The 18,667-nt window shown below is 41.6% G+C and overlaps 1 protein-coding gene across 5 annotated transcripts in view; it reads left to right on the top strand.

Moving 5' to 3' along the window:
• Window positions 1-18,667, top strand: part of NEURL1 (neuralized E3 ubiquitin protein ligase 1) — a 152,411-nt gene that overhangs the window by 64,642 nt on the left and 69,102 nt on the right. The window lies entirely within an intron of this gene.

Here is an 18,667-nt window from a genome sequence, read left to right as displayed (position 1 = left end):
GCCAACGTTAAAACAGAATTTGAAGCTATAGACAACGTGCCGTATTAGCTATGTCCCTGTCTGAGCAAGTCTCATGCCATAAATACTTCTGTGAGAATACTGCACTCCTTAGTATTAAACTTGCCTATCGCTCTGATGTATTCTGTTTAAGTTTGGATGTAGTAAATGTGCTGCATGTCTAGTGAGGTATGAGTGTATTTCCAGAGACCCTTCCTTGTCACAATAGTAAACACGGATATGAAAGACGTAGGTAAAGCATCACGTGGGTTTGGAGTATCTCTTATCCTTTCTTTGAACAGAGATGCATGAGGTATATACATTTACTCTCTGAATATCTTGTTACGGCCCTGATTGTTCCCATATTTTCCACCGAGTCCAAACCCTATAGTTTAAAGAACAAATGGACATAGTTAGGAAGTAGATGACTTTCCCTAAAGATATTTAGTAGGATGTTTCAGTAGAGGTTTTTATTTGTTCATTGTGTTCTGAAGTTTCTGTGACCTGATCTAAGATTACTTCCCTAATCTCATGATATACATGTAATATGCAGAATAATTGTACTGTTGGGTCAAAGTAAAAAAAAAAAGAGCTCTGGTTGTTGTCGTGTGATTTTAAGTACCTTTTCACCTTGGAAACGTTATTTGAATAAATTAGAAAAAAAGAAATGCCTGTGAAAGAATAACAGCTATATATGTTTCCTGTGTGAGCCAGGGGCTTGGCGTTCCTGCTGGGGCTTTCTCCTGCTTGCAGCTGGCAGTGCACTGCACAGTAATCTTGCAACTTCTGCCTTTCAGCAATTCTACTCCAGCAAGCGTGCCTCTCTTTAATTTTTATTTGTTGGGAGAGGGAGACTAATGAGGTGATGTGGGTAATTAACTCAAATTTTCCTCTTCATACAGAGGGGCTACAGGCTGTGTTATATACAGAGGTGATGCACTTCTCTGTTCAGCACATTGATGCTTTAAAAAAAGAAAAAAGGGACCTGCATTATATTAAAAAATAATCACGCTACAAGAGCACATTTAACAAAAATAGACTACATCTGCACTTGTGGTTTGTCTGTGGCTACTGTTCCTCCAGTTCCATCTTTCTGTTGAATATTTCTGTTTCAGAAAATAGCTGTGGAAAGAGAACAGAAACCATATCCATTTCTTAGAAGTGTAATCGAAAGTGAATGTAATGATACTGAAAGGAGTTGTATTGATATCCTTGGGAGTTGACAACCTTTGTTTTTAGAAATCACGGGTAAATAACCAATCCATGTCCTCCATGGGTCAAGGATGGGCTGGGATTTTCATAAGCACCTAATTACTCACTGAAAATTAGCTCAGATGGGGAGATACTGCACATGCTGGCTGCTGGAGGCTCTGCTGAGCTGATATTGGGGAAACAGCAGGTTTCCCTGAGACACGTGCCCAGAGCAGTGCCTGGGGTCCCTGCCTCTGCTGGGGCATGCCCTGACCTTGACAGAGTCAGAAAAGTTCATTGAGATTAAAGCTCCTGAAGTGGCTCTTGAGGGAGGCACCCTTAAAAAAACCCACCTAAAACCAGGTTGGTGATTTTCAAAAGCTGTGTGTGCCCTGATGTAAGGACAGAGAGGTTGGGCGTTGGCTGACAGCCAGCTGAACATGAGCCAGCAGTGTGCTCAGGTGACCCAGAAGGCTGATGGCATCCTGGCTTGTATCAGAAATAATGTGGCCAGTAGAACCCGGGCGGCAATTGTCCCCTGTATTTGGCACTGGTGAGGCCACACCTGAAGTGCTGTGTCCACTTCTGGGCCCTTCACTACAAGAAGGACATTGAGGTGCTGGAGTGTGTCCAGACAAGAGCAGTGGAGCTGTTGAAGGGTCTAGAGAATAAGTCATATGAGGAGTGGCTGAGGGAGATGGGGTTGTTCAATCTGGAGAAAAGGAGGCTCAGGGAAGACCTTATTGCTCTCTATGATTACCTGAAAGAAGGTTGTGGTGCAGTGGGGGTCAGCCTCTTCTCCCAAGTAGCAAGTGATAGGACAAGAGGAAATGATCTCAAGTTGCACCAGGGCAGCTTTAAAATTAGGTATTAGGAAAAACTTCATTGAAAGGGCAGTCGGGCGTTGGAACTGCCTGCCCAGGGAAGTGGTGGAATCAATGTCCCTGGAAGTGTTCAAAAAGCATGTAGAAGTGGTTCTTAAGGACATGGTTTAGTGGTGGACTAGGCAGTGCTAGTTAATGGTTGGACTTGACCTTAGAGGTCTTTTCCGGTCTTAAATTCTGTGATTCTAGGCGTGTAGTAGTCAAGTGCAACCATACCCAGACTGTCATGATGAGGAACACCTGGCATCATTTTACCCTGTTTCACTCACAGATCTGCTTTCAAGCAGCAAAGTCAAGTTATGCAGCATTCCTGCTGGACAGAGGAGTCTCAACATACTTTGGCACAAGTATAGCCATGGGTGGGTGATGTGTCATGCTTGGGGTTGTGTGGTCAGTGGTGGTGATGCTGGATGTCCCTGGACCTGCACTGATGCTCGGGTCTGTTGTGTGAAGTCCTGCAAGCCGGTGCTGTGCTGATCCTGTTTGAGGTACATGCACACTGTCATGGGCAGGCATCTCCTTAAGTGAAAATTCTGCTTTCCCATTGATACATGGGAGGAGAGCTATGCTATCTGTCCTGATGATGGAGTTGGTGGATGCTGAATGGACCCTGAGTCACCTGAAGGAAAGTTTCCCACTGATGGGACTAGGACGAAAAGTAGTATTTCACCTAGGGTCACTGACACATCAGTTTCCTGAGCTTTCCAGGAGAGACCCATCTCTGACTTCATTCCTCACCACCAAACAAACTCCAATGTACCTGCATCATGAAAGGCAGCACCTTTGTTTTTGAAAGGAGACCTGTGATTGGACATGGGAGTCTTCTTCTCTGTGCAGTGTTGAAGCACACTCGTGCAATCTCCATCTGTGTCCCTGTGCTTGGCACTGTGGCGGTCTCTGCTCCGCTTTCCCATTCCCTCTCACTTTTCCACCACCTCCAAAGAAGTACATGGTGTGTTTTCCAGAGCAGTCTATGCAGAGAGAAGAAAAATGGAACAAGGAAGTTCAAAGGTAACACAGCCCTGATGGACAGGATGTTTACTTGCTTTTTAAAATGTAATATCTATACATGAGGTGTTTAACACTTTTAAACAGGAAATGTTAATATGATGGCTTGTGGTTTATCTGAAGCTGGTTTCTACAAGAATGACTGTATACTTATAGGCAGAGTTTACTAAATAATATTAGACTACTTGCTAGCTAATTATACTCGAAACAAGTCTCTAATAGATGCATCTGTCATAATACCTGTGTTCTTCTTATGTGTTTGATACAGCTGTCATCTGCTGCAGTAGTTTTTAATTCCTCCTTATGACCATGCTATTTGTGGAAGATCCTACTCTCAATTTTAGGTGGCGAAATCTAAGAGATTCTGTCTAAGGAAAAAAACCAATACCTCAGTATTTTTTATTTCTCTTTCACTCAGAACCAAACTAACACAAAGTGATGGTTTAGCCAAGGAAGCTGCTGCACTGTGCTGGGAGAGGGATTCAGTGTATGTAGATGTGCAGAGGATAGTGATTAATATGTACACATCTCTTCAGAGGTCTTTTGACTAGCTAATGTGTATAGTGTAGGTTAATTCACATGCAGATGACATGAGGCTGCATACCTGCACATTTGCTCAATACCTGTCTCTACTACAAGTCATAATTACTAATAAGTTACTCATTGCAGGGCTTTGTTTCACTTTTGCTTTAATTACAGTATGTGAATCTGCATAGCTGCACATTTGCTCAATAATTATTCTAACTACTAGTCATAATTACTAATAAGTCACTCATTGCAGGGCTTTGTTTCACCTTTGCTTTAATTACTATATGTGAATCTGCATACCTGCACATTTGCTCAATAACTGTTCTTACTAGAAGTCATAATTACTAATAAGTCATTCTTGGCAGGGCTTTCTTTCAGTTTTGTTTTAATCACATCACAGACATTCATCAGAGTTTCGCTGTGGAATCATTCTTACAAGGAGCAGGAGAAAAGGTATCTCATATTACATTTTCCAAACTGTAATTGTGTGGCATCAATGTAATTGCAAAGAAGTCCCCTGTGAGAGCATGTCGGCTTTTTAGCCCGGAAGGTGGTACTGATTGACAGATGTGATTTTCAGTTTAAATGGCTGAGTTTTTAAGCTTTTTGCATGTGATGCTCTGTAAGTTGTGAATACAATATAAAGAATGGCTCATGTGTCTTTGTGGGGTGTATACAGAGGATCACATAAGTATTATGCATGACCAGATTTATACCACCTGTATATAGATCTGATGAGCAATGTAGCCATGGTTGTGTGCTGCAAAAAGGAAGAAGGAAGCAGGAGTTAGGGTATAGCAGGACTCCATCCACGCTGCATGGCAAGAGGCTTTTGGATGGCTCTTTGGATTCATTTCCCATTTCCTTGGGATCTTGTTTTCCATGGACTTTCCTGCACCTGGCTAGTCATTTATTCCTGTGCAAAAGAGGTGTGAAGCCCTGACATGGTCCTTTCTCCACATTTTGTTCTCCTGGAGAATAATTTCTGGGTCTTGTTCACATGTGTTGGCAGGAGATTTGGGACACTTGGGTGCAGTGTGAAAGCCCTCAGGCCCAGTGAGATCTGCTGAGCCGCTGCTGTAGGACTTCAGGGAACAGCAGAGGGTGGAGGCCATTTCCCTAGTGAAAAATGGCTACAGTGTGCAACTTCTTTTACTTTGCGCTATAGGGCTCTGTTTTTATCTTTTTCTTTATTCCTTGTAGAGTGGTGAATGATATATCTATATGCAAGTGCTGAAATCAGCTCCATGGTTTGTTTCTCATTAAGTATATTAATTGCCTATCCTGCAACAGCCACTCCAGATACCACAGTTTACCCTTGCAGTTAATACCACTAAACAGCATTGTTCTCTAATGCACACTGTTGTACACATATTCTAATTTAATAATTTCCATCTTCTTATACCTAATTAAAACTTCAAATATCCAAGAAGAAATAAGAAACAACAACATTGAAAAAATGAAGACCTGACAACATCACCCGCTAGTGAGATTTCTGTGCAAATTAGTATGGCTTTGTATTCTTATCTCTAAGTTATTGCCTAGATTTTGGGGCAGCTTCTCATTTGATGGAGTGACTGGTGATGGGATCAGCCTCACTACGGGGTGAACATCTCCCATATTCTCCAGAGAGTTGCTTGTTGAGTACTAATACAGGACTGGGGAGAAAAGGTGGTTTCTAAGCTCCCCCTGCTTTCAGCACAATTGCTATATAGCACTGAAAGCAAAAGGGTCTGCATATGTGTCTATGAGGAATTAATCCTGTTCAGGGTTGGATTAACTGGTGCAGAAGACCTTTGGCAGGATGCCAAAGCAGTGTTGGCATTTGCTGAAAGTGGGACTTCCAGAGATTATTTTGCTTTGTACTTCTGACCTGTGGGTCACCTGCCAGTATCTGAAGGTGACTGATAATAAAGTACATCGACTGCTGATGATACCTCTAAAAAGAAAGTGTGTAGGACTTGTATATAGAGATTTTATGGGTAACCATATTTATACTTGAAAACTGTTCTATTTATTGTGAAAGGCAAATGTGTTTTTCATTAGTTGTGGCAGTTTTTGAGTGTAGGGATCTTGGTACAATGGTGATAGCAAGGAGCATTTCTGTTCTCATTTTGTCCTTTACTTTTGTGATGTTTTCCCATTAACTTTCCTGTCAACTTGATGCTCTGTTCTGATGGGACTGAATGTTGTTTGTCAGATTTTGTTATCTTATTTGTCTCCTCTGACTGCCCTCCTCTATATGAATGCATTCTTACCTCTGATCCTTCTTCACCTCTTCCTTGCTTCTCTTGTTTTCTTAAGAATTATGGGTGATATGTTTAGCTATCATTCAATTAATTTAGAGGCAGCAGGTGTCTCTTCAGGAAGGTTTGTAGGATCCTCTGACATGTCCTAGGGAATCGTTTGCATACTTAATCAAAGCAAGTAGTCCCCCAGCTGGAAGATTCATATTGTTAATAGTATAAAATAAATTTACTAAACAAATATAATTACCATTGCTGACATCTAGCAGGAATTAAGAAGAGGTGATCTCTAGACATCTAATCTGGTAGGGCTCAAAACTGGTAGGGCTGCTTTAGTTTTAATAAAGAATTTTTCAATAATGATATCCATACGTGCAGAGATCAGTCTAAAAAATTGTTAACCCTGAAGGAAAGGGAGTTTCCTGGAAAGTGAAAGCAAACCAAAGAATAGATTTATTGTTTGCTCTCAGTAATTGTCAGAAATCACTGATGACACAGCAGGGTACCAAGCTGGAGGTCAGCTTCCCTGAGGCTATAGGAGTGTGGCTGGCAGCCACCAGCCTTGCTGTACACGTGCCCACAGTTGGAGCATATGCTGCAGCCCTGTGGATCGCTGTACTTTGCTCTAGGATTGATCCCTATTATTTCTTCCTGTCTACTCCCCTCTAAATCTGTGTTTTACTTTGAAAATATATTTATCTGAGTCCAAATGAGTCCAAAATGAGTCAGAGCCACCTTCTCTCTGTACCTCTTGTTGAGTTAGTCTCACCAGGATTCCTGTTTCTTGACTCTGTCCGTGATTGTCTCTTGAAGGGACACTGTAATTTGTTGGCATTAAAAATAACATTCAAGGTGACTGCAGTTGGGGCTAGGAAGAGGAGTCCTTTGGTTTTTCTGAGATATACCATGGGCCTGATAACACAGCGAAGGGGATGGGTTCAAAGAGAGATGTGATAATTGATCAGATGCACGAACGTATTTTCCTCATTAGAAACTTCGGTATTACTTTTATTTTAAGGAAGAAGGGAAAATAGTAAAATGGGTATATAATAAAAGACGTATACATTCATGAACATGATACAGAATGTAAGCAGTGTGCTTCTGATTGCTGCCTCCCCAACAGACAGTATCAGCAAAAATCTGAAGTTCTCGCCCTCTCCATCAAATTAATATAATTTATTTCATGAGAAACCTTTGAGATAAACCAAGGGCCCTTGCTATGAAAATCAGCTTCTTTTTGTGGTTCAATTTTCTGGCTAGCAGAGGCTGTTCCCATCTTTGATTTTCCTAACAAGAAAGTTCCCACAAGTGACTTGCAGATGGCTCAGTGTGGCTCGGAAAATGCAGGTTTATTATTGCTGCTGGCAAAGACATTGGGTTGCTTGCTGCAGTTTCATGAAACTTTTTCTGGCTGATACTGCCAGATTTTCTCTGTGATAGGCCTTGCTGTGCAGCCACGTGGCGCCGTGTGGATACAGCATTGGAAGTTTTTGGCCTATAGACTTGTCAGCAAAAGCAGGACCTGCTGTGAGATACCAGGGTGGGACTGAAATTGTGTTTTTCAAGAAATTCTGAGGCTTGTGGCCTGGCTTAAGCAGTGCCCATTGAAGGAGGAGGGAGTTTGAAGGAAGCATGTGTCTGTGTCTGAGTTACACCTTGGCAGGTCTGGAGATTGGTTGTGATTTTTTCTGACTTGGACTCCTGCAAGAGCCTGTTTTTCTCTTCCCCGTGGTGCTCCCTAGCAACAGCTCCCTTTAGCTTGTCTTATGAAGGTCAAGTGATCCTCAGGCTCCTGCAAGTCCTGGACCTGGTGTTATCTGCTACAAGGAAGCTGCGCAGCCTTGAGAAGGGTGGCTGGTTTTGAGCCTGGGAGAGCTCTCCCACTTGCAGAGAGGAGGTTTCTACCTACAAAGCAAGGATGGGAAAGTGCTGTGCAGAGCCCGGGTGTGATGTTCTCCCCTGCTTGCAAGAGTGGAGGGGGATTTGAGCAATAAACCACACCATGGCACACAAGGAAGCCATTTTAATTTCAGTCTCTGCTGGAAGCACCACATGGAAAAGAAAATGCGATTGGTATGAAAAGAAATGTTTATGTTTCTGGGAGCAGAGACCTCCTGAATAATTAGTATCACTTGACAAACTGCTGTTCAAAATGGCAAGTGGTTTAAGTGCTGCAGTTCAACAGGCATTCGTCACAGCTGTGGCGTAAATGTGATCCATGCTGTGGGTTGGTTCCTGCTGCAAAGTAAAGAAGATTTCCGGTAAACATATTTTGCTTAAGGAAAACGTCTCCATGATTTCACTCTTTCAGCCTTGGAAAAGGTAAATGTTAGAAAACTGGACAAATGGCAACTTGGTGGCGAGGATGTTTGGGATACTTTATTGGAATGAAATAAATCTTGAATTTTGTTTTCTGTTCCACAGACCAGGCTTTCACAGAAGAAAGACAGAAATGTTTCATTTGCTTTAGCTTTTGTGGGGAGAGAGAAGGGAAAGGGCTTTTGGGGGAGAGTTTTGAAAGCTATAGCTTCATCTCTGATCTGTCTATCTCTGATATTCACTGCCTCAACTAAAAGTACTTTAAATAAAACCTTACTTTTCTCTAGTGCTGTTTGGAGGCTGACTGAAGACATAAGGGTGTTAAGAATTTGTATTTTTCAAAGGTTAAAAATGACATCTTACAAAGAATCTGAGATTAAAAAAAAAAGTTAAAAGAAAAAAGTCTCTCTGGAAGATGGAAATATGGGTGCTTATAATGTGCTGAAGCATCTCAGATCAAAATGTCTTCTATCTTTGCACACCAAATAGAATCAGATTATGAAATATAAAATAGAACTTTAAAAATCTAATTCCTTTTACAAAGGCATCATCAATGCTATGAATTTCTTGCAATTTGGAAAAGGAGAATTGCTTAATTTATTTTCTCATTATCCTAAACCAGTTCAATGCCACCCTCTGTTTTTTTCATCTCTGAAGTGTAAGAGACTATAACTCATGTTGCCTTCTTGTTTTATGACTCTGAGTGAAGCTATGTGTTTAGAAGGAATGCAAGTTTGGGAGTCCTGATGGACGTTGGTCCATCTCACGTGGAACTGGAGCTGCAGCACGGTAGAGTTGCTGTTCTTCTACTCTTAATCTGTCTCTCCGTCAGTGGCTTTGCAAAATTGGCCAAAGGGACCTTGATCAAGCAACATGTCTTTGAGAAGGTTCCTGGACAAACTTGTCTCCTTTCTGATCAGCCCAAAGTTCTATTGCTTTAGCAAAGGTGGGAGATACTGTGTTTTTGTATCTCATTGCTTGGATTTACTAACTGTAAAATGATCTTACTCTCCTTGATAAGGAGAGTATGCACAGCTATTCTGTGCATAGCTTCTAGCAGTGAGGCTTAGGTAGGAAAGTGGGCTGTGCTGTCTTTGGAATGCAATAGAAGATTTTGCATGATGTTAGAAATTAATTCCTGAAATGGAGATTGCAGCTCCTTGCATCCTTCCTATGCAGGTGTGCCATGGCATTTATCATACAAAGGATGAAACATTCAGGCTGTCTATACCCATGGCAGAAAGAACAAAATGCAGTGAAATATCCTTCAGATGTACTACAGATAGATTTGAAAGAGTGCTAAAGTAATTCAGCATGTTTGCAAGAGCTGACTGCAGCTCTTGCAATGCTCTTCTCCAGAGATCCGGTAACCTCAGCCATTTTGCTGGAAGATGTTTCTATCTCCTTATCTGTAAAGTGGCTACCTGAGCTCTCTTCATCCACTCATGAGTTATCCCTCAGAGACCTTTCTGCTCTGAACCCTCATACAGCAAAGCCGTTCCCTGAGGACTCCAGGTCATGCCTCATCCCAAGCTGATGGCAGCTTCACACTGACCAGTGTGCAGGCAATTGCTTGGAGACTGAGAAGTTCTTTAACATATGATAACTGGAATATTTTGAGGTTTAATGGCTATATATACAAGGCAATACCCACTTTCCATCTTCTCTTAATCCTGTGCTTTGGAAAATCTGTGCTTTAACTGTTGTCTTATGACTTTGTATCAGTTTTGTCTTTAGTGGTATGGCAGAAGCTGTAGTTTTGCTATACATACATGACTAGTACTGCTGGCTCAGTTGATGCACAGGAAGGTGTGTCGTACTGTGCGAGCAGCTGTAATAAAGCTTAAGTATGGGCAAATTACCCTCAATACCCTTCAGTACTCCAGAGATTTTGTAGTGCACCCTCTGGGAAAAAAATACAGATTGGTAGTGGTTTGGGATTTGGGTAACTTCAGTTTGATAACAAATAGTTTGTGTTTTCCCTCTATGTACTGTATTTACAGCAGTAGGTTCAGATTATGCATTAAGATCTGCTTTTGGGTGCAGAAAACTAATGAGGGAAATGTTTCATGGCCCAGAGGTCTGGATTTGCAGACTCCAGTTCAACAGCTGCATCTTTCCGTGATGTCAGGAAGGAGCATCTGTCAGGGATGCAGTGTGGTCCTTATTACATTACAATTTAGAGCTGTGGCTTAGAAAAACAGGTGCATTTATATACTAATTTTTTTTAATTAAAAATACAGTGGTCTTTCTTATCTGAAGAAATACCCCTTATCTGAACAGAGACTAAAGGATTTCTCACAATTTTTTAAACTAAAAAAAGCAAGGCAACTAGATGAATGAGTTGACCTCCACACCTAATTGCTCCTTGTTTTTCTGAAATAGTGTGTCTTTTCACCAGGAGAATAAAGTCCCCTGAACCCTTTAGGCTTGTTTGCTATTCCCACGTGACCTTCAAGGCAGTCATGCCGTGAATGTGGCTTCCTCAGGAAAAATGCTCTGACTCATGTGGCATCGAATTTCTTCCTCTTTTCACTCTTATCAATACATCAATATGCAGAAATGCCCTTTTGCATGAATTGCAAAAGAGCATGTTGTTCCTATTCCAAACCATCTTGCTTCTCTGGTGCATCTCTCTTCCTTCAGCTATTTCAGCTATTTAGAGATGCAGTCATCTTTTCATTTTCATGATGTTCCTCTCGTGTCATTACCCAACTTCAGTAAGGGGTAACTGGTCATCTGTGTCAGGAGAGATCATGTGTGTAAGTCTGCAGCATTATAAAATTACTGAAAACTGAATAACTGGGAAGTTTTCTTTTGTTTGTACACACTGATGTTAACACAATTTCCAAGCTAGGGATGGCAAAGTTTCCTTGGCATGCTCTCACATGAAATATTGGGGTAGCCTCCTTTACAAAATATCTTGTGGGGTTGCCTCTGTTACCCAAGTAATAAGAAAATAGTCATGAAGGTTTGGAGGGGTTCTATGAGGGCTTATAATGAAAGGGCTTTGAGCTTCCAGTTTAAAGTGTATTTTTGCCTGTGCAAATCAGAGAGGACTAGAGCTCTTTCATGTGCTATTGGTGACAGAAGAGGTGGGGAGTTGCCTCTCGCTGTCCTCGGGTGCAAGGAATTGCATTGTCCATGGGTATGGAATAGCAGATGTCCTGACAGATTCATTAAAATAACTGAAATTCAGATGAAACACACTGTTACTTAAAAAGCTGTCTTCCTCTTACTCCCATTTATTTGCTGTTTCTTTACTTATATGCAGCTTGTAAAAACAGTTCTGGGCAAGACCCATCTCTTCTTTCTGTCTATGAGATTCAGCAGGATGGGGGTGGCTAGCAGGCAGGATCTCTTTTAAAGAAATAAAGCAAGTCTATGTGCTCTTGTCCTCGGGCGATAAGGACTCAACACACTTAGTCTTTTACTGGCTGACCTGTTGCAGCAAATGCTAAGGAAAACAAGTTTCTGTATGGACTATTCCAGCAGTTGTTTATAGCAAAATGTTAAGTGATAATTTTGTGGGTCTGGCGCGGGAATTGTTAGAAAGGATGGTGGAATAGTATTCACACTCTTTCTTGAATAAGCGTCAGATATGCTGTTTGTCCTTGTTAAAATAAACTGTAACTTTATGGTTTGAGTGGATGATGAAGTTTCTTGTTTTAATTCAGGGGTCCACGTTCAAGTGCTGGTCTGCTAAAGAAACAGAGTTATTTACTAGTAAAGGGTGTTGAAACTGGTGCAAGCAATATGCTGCAGAGCCAGATGAGAGTGGGAAAGTCAGTAATTTAGATTCCACTTGTGACTGTGGTACAGAAAGTGCAGATTAATGAAGGAATGTGCGCGTAGAGGGCCAAATTCTTGCGTAAAGGGAGAGGTGTTGCCCTTTCTCCCGGTTTTGCCTCAGCAGTACTTAAATTATTTCCCTGGAAAAAAATAATATTTTAATGGTGTAGTGGTTAACACTTCCAGAGTCCTCTCTAGTCTGGGCAAGAGTTCTTGCTTATAATTTCTACTTGTGCACTGAGAAGTTGCTGGAGAGCAGGGCTGGTGCCCTGCGCTGGGCTGGGAGCTTTGTGTCTGGGCCCTCATGCTGGCTCTGCTGGGTAGACTGGAAGTTTAACAGGCCAATGGTGAGAGTCATGGATGGAGCTCCTGTGCTTTCATCCCAGCAGTGTACCTGAAAAAAACGCCATTTTGATGGCGAACAGTAGCCTCATTTAGTACCCAGTGCAAGTTACTTTGCAGGAATACATGACAGATTAACTAATAGGCTACCAAAATAAATTCATCTTTTTATAACTGTGAGATTGGAGAGCCTCTGTTAATCACTAGGACCTATTATGTGTCAGGAGACGGGTAGTTGTTGTTTTTTTTTTTTAAATGAGAAGATATGAAGCATATCTGTCTTGAGGAGAACAAACCAGGAGATTGCAAGAGATTTAAAAATAAAAGAAAGGAGTAGACCTAAGTGAAAGAGGAATGTTCTGGGTAAAGTGAGGCCAGTGAAGGAAGTGGAAGACCTGAAAGAGAGAAGTGGCTGAGAAACTTTAATACTTGTGACAAGGGAGGAGGAGGAGGAAGATGTTTTGAGAGGAAGGAATGGCAAAGCAAGCAGAGAGGAAGATGGTGTGTTCTGTGAATTTTCTTCAAGGAGAAATGGACAGAAGGGGAGAGAGAGAGGAAAGAAGGAATTAAAAAAAAATACATGGCTCCTGTAATCCTGAAACATTTAAGAGAATGTTAAACGTGGCCAAATAGCAAAGTGAATAGTAAATTTTAACCTGCATGAATAATTGCTAGCTCTAATAACCCTCTACTTTAAGAATTTATTTGCTGCCAAAAGCAGGAAAAAAGCCACTGGAATCAATATCATTTGGGTTTAGTCTGTGTGGAGCAAGACTAGAATTTCAGGTGCATTTTTCCTTTTGTAAGCAAAGAACTTTCATATTCCATTTCATAACAGCATAAACCCTGCAGCCAGGTGACCCTCTGCAGATATATGTTTAAAGAGCTTCCCTTTAGGATTGCTTTTGGACTTTATATTGAATGAAAATCTTTGATATTTGAGTAACCAGTGGATGGAAATAGTTTGGAGACTGTTCCAACTAACAGCAAAGTGAGCAGTGCAATTTTCTCATGCTGAAAAAGAGAGTTTTCAGTTGATCAGAAAGAAATTAAAGTAGTAAAAAAAAAAAAAGACATAGAAAAGATGTACAGGGTGACTGTACTTCCACAGCCACCAGTCTACACGAAGGAAAAGAGCAATTACCTAAATCTAGGGACATCAACACCAGAAAATTTTGTCAAAAGATTCAGGGACCTGCTCACACAGCTGAGCAACGTTGTCCTTAGAGAGACAGGGCTAAGCACTAAGGTCTGGAAATTCCTAGTGTCTCCCATTGTGAAGTGGAAGATCTCCATCACAAGGGCATCTGTAGCTGAGAATTGTCCTTCGGCCGTGCTGCCACTTGAGGTGTCCCCTGGCTGCTCCGCGAGAAGGGCCCTGTTGGCTCTTTGGTTTGGAGGTAAACTTTCACAGGAGCTTGTGGGCAGCCATCAGCAGAGGAGGCACACTTACACCACTGGGAGGAGGGAATGGGAGCATTTGGACAAAGCACTGCTTGGGCTCCAGAAAATGATCACTACAACTCAGAAGTGCTTGTTAAGTTTTAAATCCGTGTAAGGAGCTGTTCCTGGCAGGCATGCTCTCAAGAGACCATGCAAAGAAAAACAGCAAGAGACTACAGGAGGAAGAGTGTGAAACAAGCATGGCTTGAGCACTGTGTTTTTAAACAAGACTACGCACAAAATGACCCAATCTCTCCAAGTGACTCTAAACGGATGTTTTATATTAGAAAAAGTGCACTCTCCAAGTGTAAATGTCATGTACGATAGAAGAAAAACTATCTTTTTCTATCTTCTGAGATTCTTTAGAAATGGCATTGTAGCATAAAACTTCATGGTATGTTGTCCTGAATGATAAACATAATCTACACTCTTCAGCTGAGTAAGAGGAAAAGAAGAACAGGCTCTGGAATATATATCCTGACCTGTTCAAGTAATAAATCAAAGTGAGGGCATACACATGGGATATTTGCAATAAATTCAAGCACGCAGAAGAGACAGCAAAGTTTCTGGAGATTTTACAACTGCAACCCAAAGTTGTCAAGAATGTCTCTGAACTGAGAGGAATATTATGCCTTACTAATATGCACTGCTATAAGGCAGGAGCACATCAGGGCTGTGCTGGGCATAGCTATGCTGGGCATAGATATGGGTATTTGAGGTGTGAAGGCAGGTGTGGATGCTGAATCCCCAGTGTGGGTGAGTGCACGAGCTATTGAGGAAGGAGCTCTTTGCTGTTTGCTCTAATCCAAGCTCACGTTGTGTGCTGGTCTCTAAACCTTTTATGGCTTTGAGAAACTGATGGTATTTGAGGGTTAAAGGGCTATAATCTCAAGGGTATTTAATTTTTATATTTTAGTACAGCTCTAGAGTTTGCTGTGAGATGAATGGTGCTCTCCCTGTCTTGGAGTGTTTTCCAGGCTCCTTCTACAGGCATCCCTGCAGCAGTTCTTGTTCTCTGCTCTGGACCTACAAATACAAGTCCAGCACCCACACCACCTTCTTCCAAATGCTATCACTGTGGAGATGTTCCTGCTTTCTGTTCTATGTTAGGGAGCCTGTGTTGTTCCAAAGTGTTACTGTTCACTTGCCTTATTCACAGAGTACTTGGCAGAGCCGAAGTTTCTGGAGAGAGCAAGATAGGATGGTGTCTCCTGCCTGGTTCACTTGTCTTTCTCGATTAGAGGTGATCTCTGATTAGGGAGCTGTCTAAATAAGATGCTTTGGATATGGGAGGTCAGAAACAACAGGGGATTGTTGACCACTGTGTTCTCCCATCCCCAGTGTATAGTCTCATGCACTGGAATGAATGGTAGAGCAGTGGGACAGTGTCCTCCATTTGCTCATTGAGATGAGAAGCAAAATTCAGAAATACTCTACATAATCCCTGTCTCTTTCCACTGGTGATGGAGGGAGTGTAAAGAACAGCATCCTAATATAGTTGATTACATTGTAAATATACAGTGGAAGGAGCCTGATGTGGGCCTAATTCAGCGTCTTGAGTCAAGAGGCACATTTTTGATTTTACACAGATATAACTGAAAGAAAATTCAAGCCCTTGAGTTCAGAACCACAGCTTCTCTAACTTTCATTTTCTTTGCATGGCTTTGTCAGTAGGCTATACCATTTCTACTATCTCTTGGATTTTGGGTCTATAGATCCATTTGCTTGTGTCTGCCATTCTTACGTTTGTGTTTTCCTGCTCTCCATTGCTCCCCCAATCTTTCTCATCCTGACAAATTACATATAAAATCTAACCTTGACAGGTTACTTCTGTTTCTGGTGAACTCTCAATATTCAGGCTTTTAAGTTATTAAACTGTATATGGAAAATGTGCCCAGGATAGACTTTCCATTAAACTGTATTTAAATTGGAAGAGAATGCTGGCACCTCAACAAGTATTCCAGAATTAGATCCCAAAATACTGAGGCTAGTTAATCTTTTGGAAGAACAAAAAACTCTTGCTGATTTATATTTAGCAGAGGGAATGCATTTTAAAAACACAGTCTATATGAGGCCCCTTGAAGAAAACATCTTTTACACTGATTTGTAGTGCATGGAAATAATACACAGCCATAAAATATTTGCAGTTAGGCTCTGCTTTTATGTTGCTACTTTTTTGCAGTATGAACTGTCATGAACCCTCTGAGAGTGGCTGCTCTGCTGACTGTGGGCTGTGCAGTGAGACAGGGCTGCCTCTGGGGCAACAGCTTTGCTGTTCATCTCAGCTGTGCCCAGGATTGCGGGAGGGGAAGAAAAAAGCAGCGTGCATTTAGCACTACAGTGGGAACACTCAGTTTGTTAGTATGAAGCTTTGGTTCAAAGAGGATCCAAGGTTTGTGTTTGTACTGTACCCTGAGACCTCTTTAGAGAGGGAGAGGGACTGTTGGCCCTAATCTCAGCAGCACTGCTCTTAGTTGAGTGTCTGCAATAACTACTCAGGTTTAGTTTACATGATTAAAAATTAGGAGAAACTCTGTAATGTTAGCGCAGGTGTAACATGTTATGTGCATTGTTCTGATCTATACTAAGAGTAGGAGTATCTGGGATTATGGGAGGTGGGACAGTTCAATGGCTTATCCCAATGGACAGTTTCTGGAAAAGGAGCTATGGCAAGGAATTGGTTCATGAATGCAGTGAGTCAGAAAAGCAAACATAACTTATAAAATATACATCATCTTACAGCAAACAAGTGTATCAGCTTATCTTTGAGAAGATAAGGATTATCAAGAGGATGGAGCATGGAAAGTTTTGGGTTTTTTCTTGCTTCTGTCCCACCATCTGCAGCACAGACAGATCAGCCATTACCCTGGGCAAGCTGTTTCTCCTCCTCCTGAAGGATCAGATATCAGCAAAGGAGAAGATTCCTAGACTGCACATTTGCAAGAGAAGGATAAACAGAATTTTTGAAACATCCCTAAATCTTAAACTGAACTGGACTTAATCTTTCTTTCATTAAAGACATATATTTTTACATTTCTTGTTAGACTGCTGACAGAGCCAACCTAATCACAGCAGAGCAAAAATGCTCTAAATCAAGAAAGAGATCTTAGATGCTTCCAGAGCACCATTTTTCACTTTGATCTTCTCATTTCCTACTCACAGTATCCAACTTAGGATAGTAAGTTAGCCTAAGTAAGCCAGAGTAAGAACAATAAAGATGCAAAATCACCAAGATGCGAAGCGAATAAAGTCAGAAGTGCCTTGCTGCTCTTACCTGGCAGAAGGGAGCATATGGCTGCTTACTTATGCTCCCGCTGTCCTTATGTGCTTAGAGGACTTATGGCAGTGGCTCATGAGGATTTCCATGGGGAGAAGGCAGGGAAGGAGCCTGCACAAGATGGGCTGCACCCACAGGAAATGGAGCAGTGCCAGGGGTCTCATGGCTGTCCTCTGTGGTGTGCCATGTCAGTAACTGAATTTCTGCAAATGACTGAGAGACACTGAGTAAACAGTGCCTAATTAGGGACCAAGAGATGGTTAATGATTACACAGCATCATTACTGAAGATGTGAAATTTAAAAATACATTTATAAGGGGAAGGAATTTTTTCTCAGCAGCCTTATGTGAATATAGAACTGTATTTACACCTCTCTTCTCATATCATCTATTCTTTACCAAAAAAAGTGGGCCTTATCAGCCACCTTTGTTGTGCTTAGTATTTTTAAGTGCTCGCAGTGCTGTCAGCTGGATTGTTCCTCATGGAGATGATGTGTGTGAGGGTTTGTTTCCGCAGCTCAGTCCTACCCTGCTGTCCTCTCCTTCTACCTCTCCTGCATTTCAAGGGTCTTCCTCACCTTCCTTCCCTCAGCTGGCAGAGTCTTCTCTAGGCTCTTCTTATCCCTCTCTGGGTAATTTCAACAACAAACATTAGTTCAGCCATATCCTTCCTATAGCTGATTAACAGATCCACTTCTTGTCTGTAGTACTTACATTTCCTTTGGCCAGCCTAAATTTTTGCTCTGGATTTTTTTACCTTTTTAAAAAATATTAGAAACAATTCAGGTTTATTATAACTGAAGCAGAGCTCTTATTGTCCTGTTACTCCTCAGCTCTTTTATCTGCTTTTCTCAATCTTTATAAAGGTTGCCTCACTCTCAGCTCTTACTGATGCTCAGCCTCACCATTGTCGTCCAGCAAGCTTTTGTAAAGCCTCACATCCAAGTTATAATCAGGGACTTGTAAGTTGACCATGTTCAGCCACGTGGCTGAAAAAGCCACACTCGCAGGTAATTACTTGGTTCTCCTGCAGAAGTTGTTGTCTCTGCATGAGGAGTGACTGTTGAACAGGACACATCTCTGCTGCTCACGTATATCACTGCAAGTGACAGCAAATGCACCTCCGCCTAAATCCCTTCCCTTTTCCGCTTTCTTTTCCTTTCCCTTTTCCTTCCCCTTTTCCATTTCTTTTTTCCTTTCCACAACCCTGAAAGTCTTCTCTTCTGCCGTTGACAAATGAAATCCTGCCATGCTTGTATTTATTCCAGATTTCAGCTGTTGGACCTGTTTTGCTGCCCTCTGTCCTTACTGTCATTCTTTGTATCTCTTTCACTAATTTTATTTTTCTCTATGAAATGAAAGTTCAGCTTCTTCAGTTTGAGGGCTCCTCACAAATTAGCTGCTGCCTTCCCAGCACTCATCAGTCAGGTTTGAGAGATGGATTCATTGCAAATCATCCTGCAGTCAACTCCAGGTTTTTATACTGGATGATGGGGAAGCGTGTGGTGGTGGTGGTGTGGGGCTTATCACAGGTGCCTGTAAAACTACCCTTGTCTTTCAGATCTGTTACTTTAAAGATAGCTTTGCATTTCAGTCATAGAAAAAGGGACTGGTATTATCTCCTTTCATGTGCATGTGGTT

This window comes from Chiroxiphia lanceolata, chromosome 8 (assembly GCF_009829145.1).
Source record: "Chiroxiphia lanceolata isolate bChiLan1 chromosome 8, bChiLan1.pri, whole genome shotgun sequence".
NCBI classification, from domain to species: Eukaryota; Metazoa; Chordata; class Aves; order Passeriformes; family Pipridae; genus Chiroxiphia; species Chiroxiphia lanceolata.
This window is presented reverse-complemented; position numbering and strand designations above follow the sequence as displayed.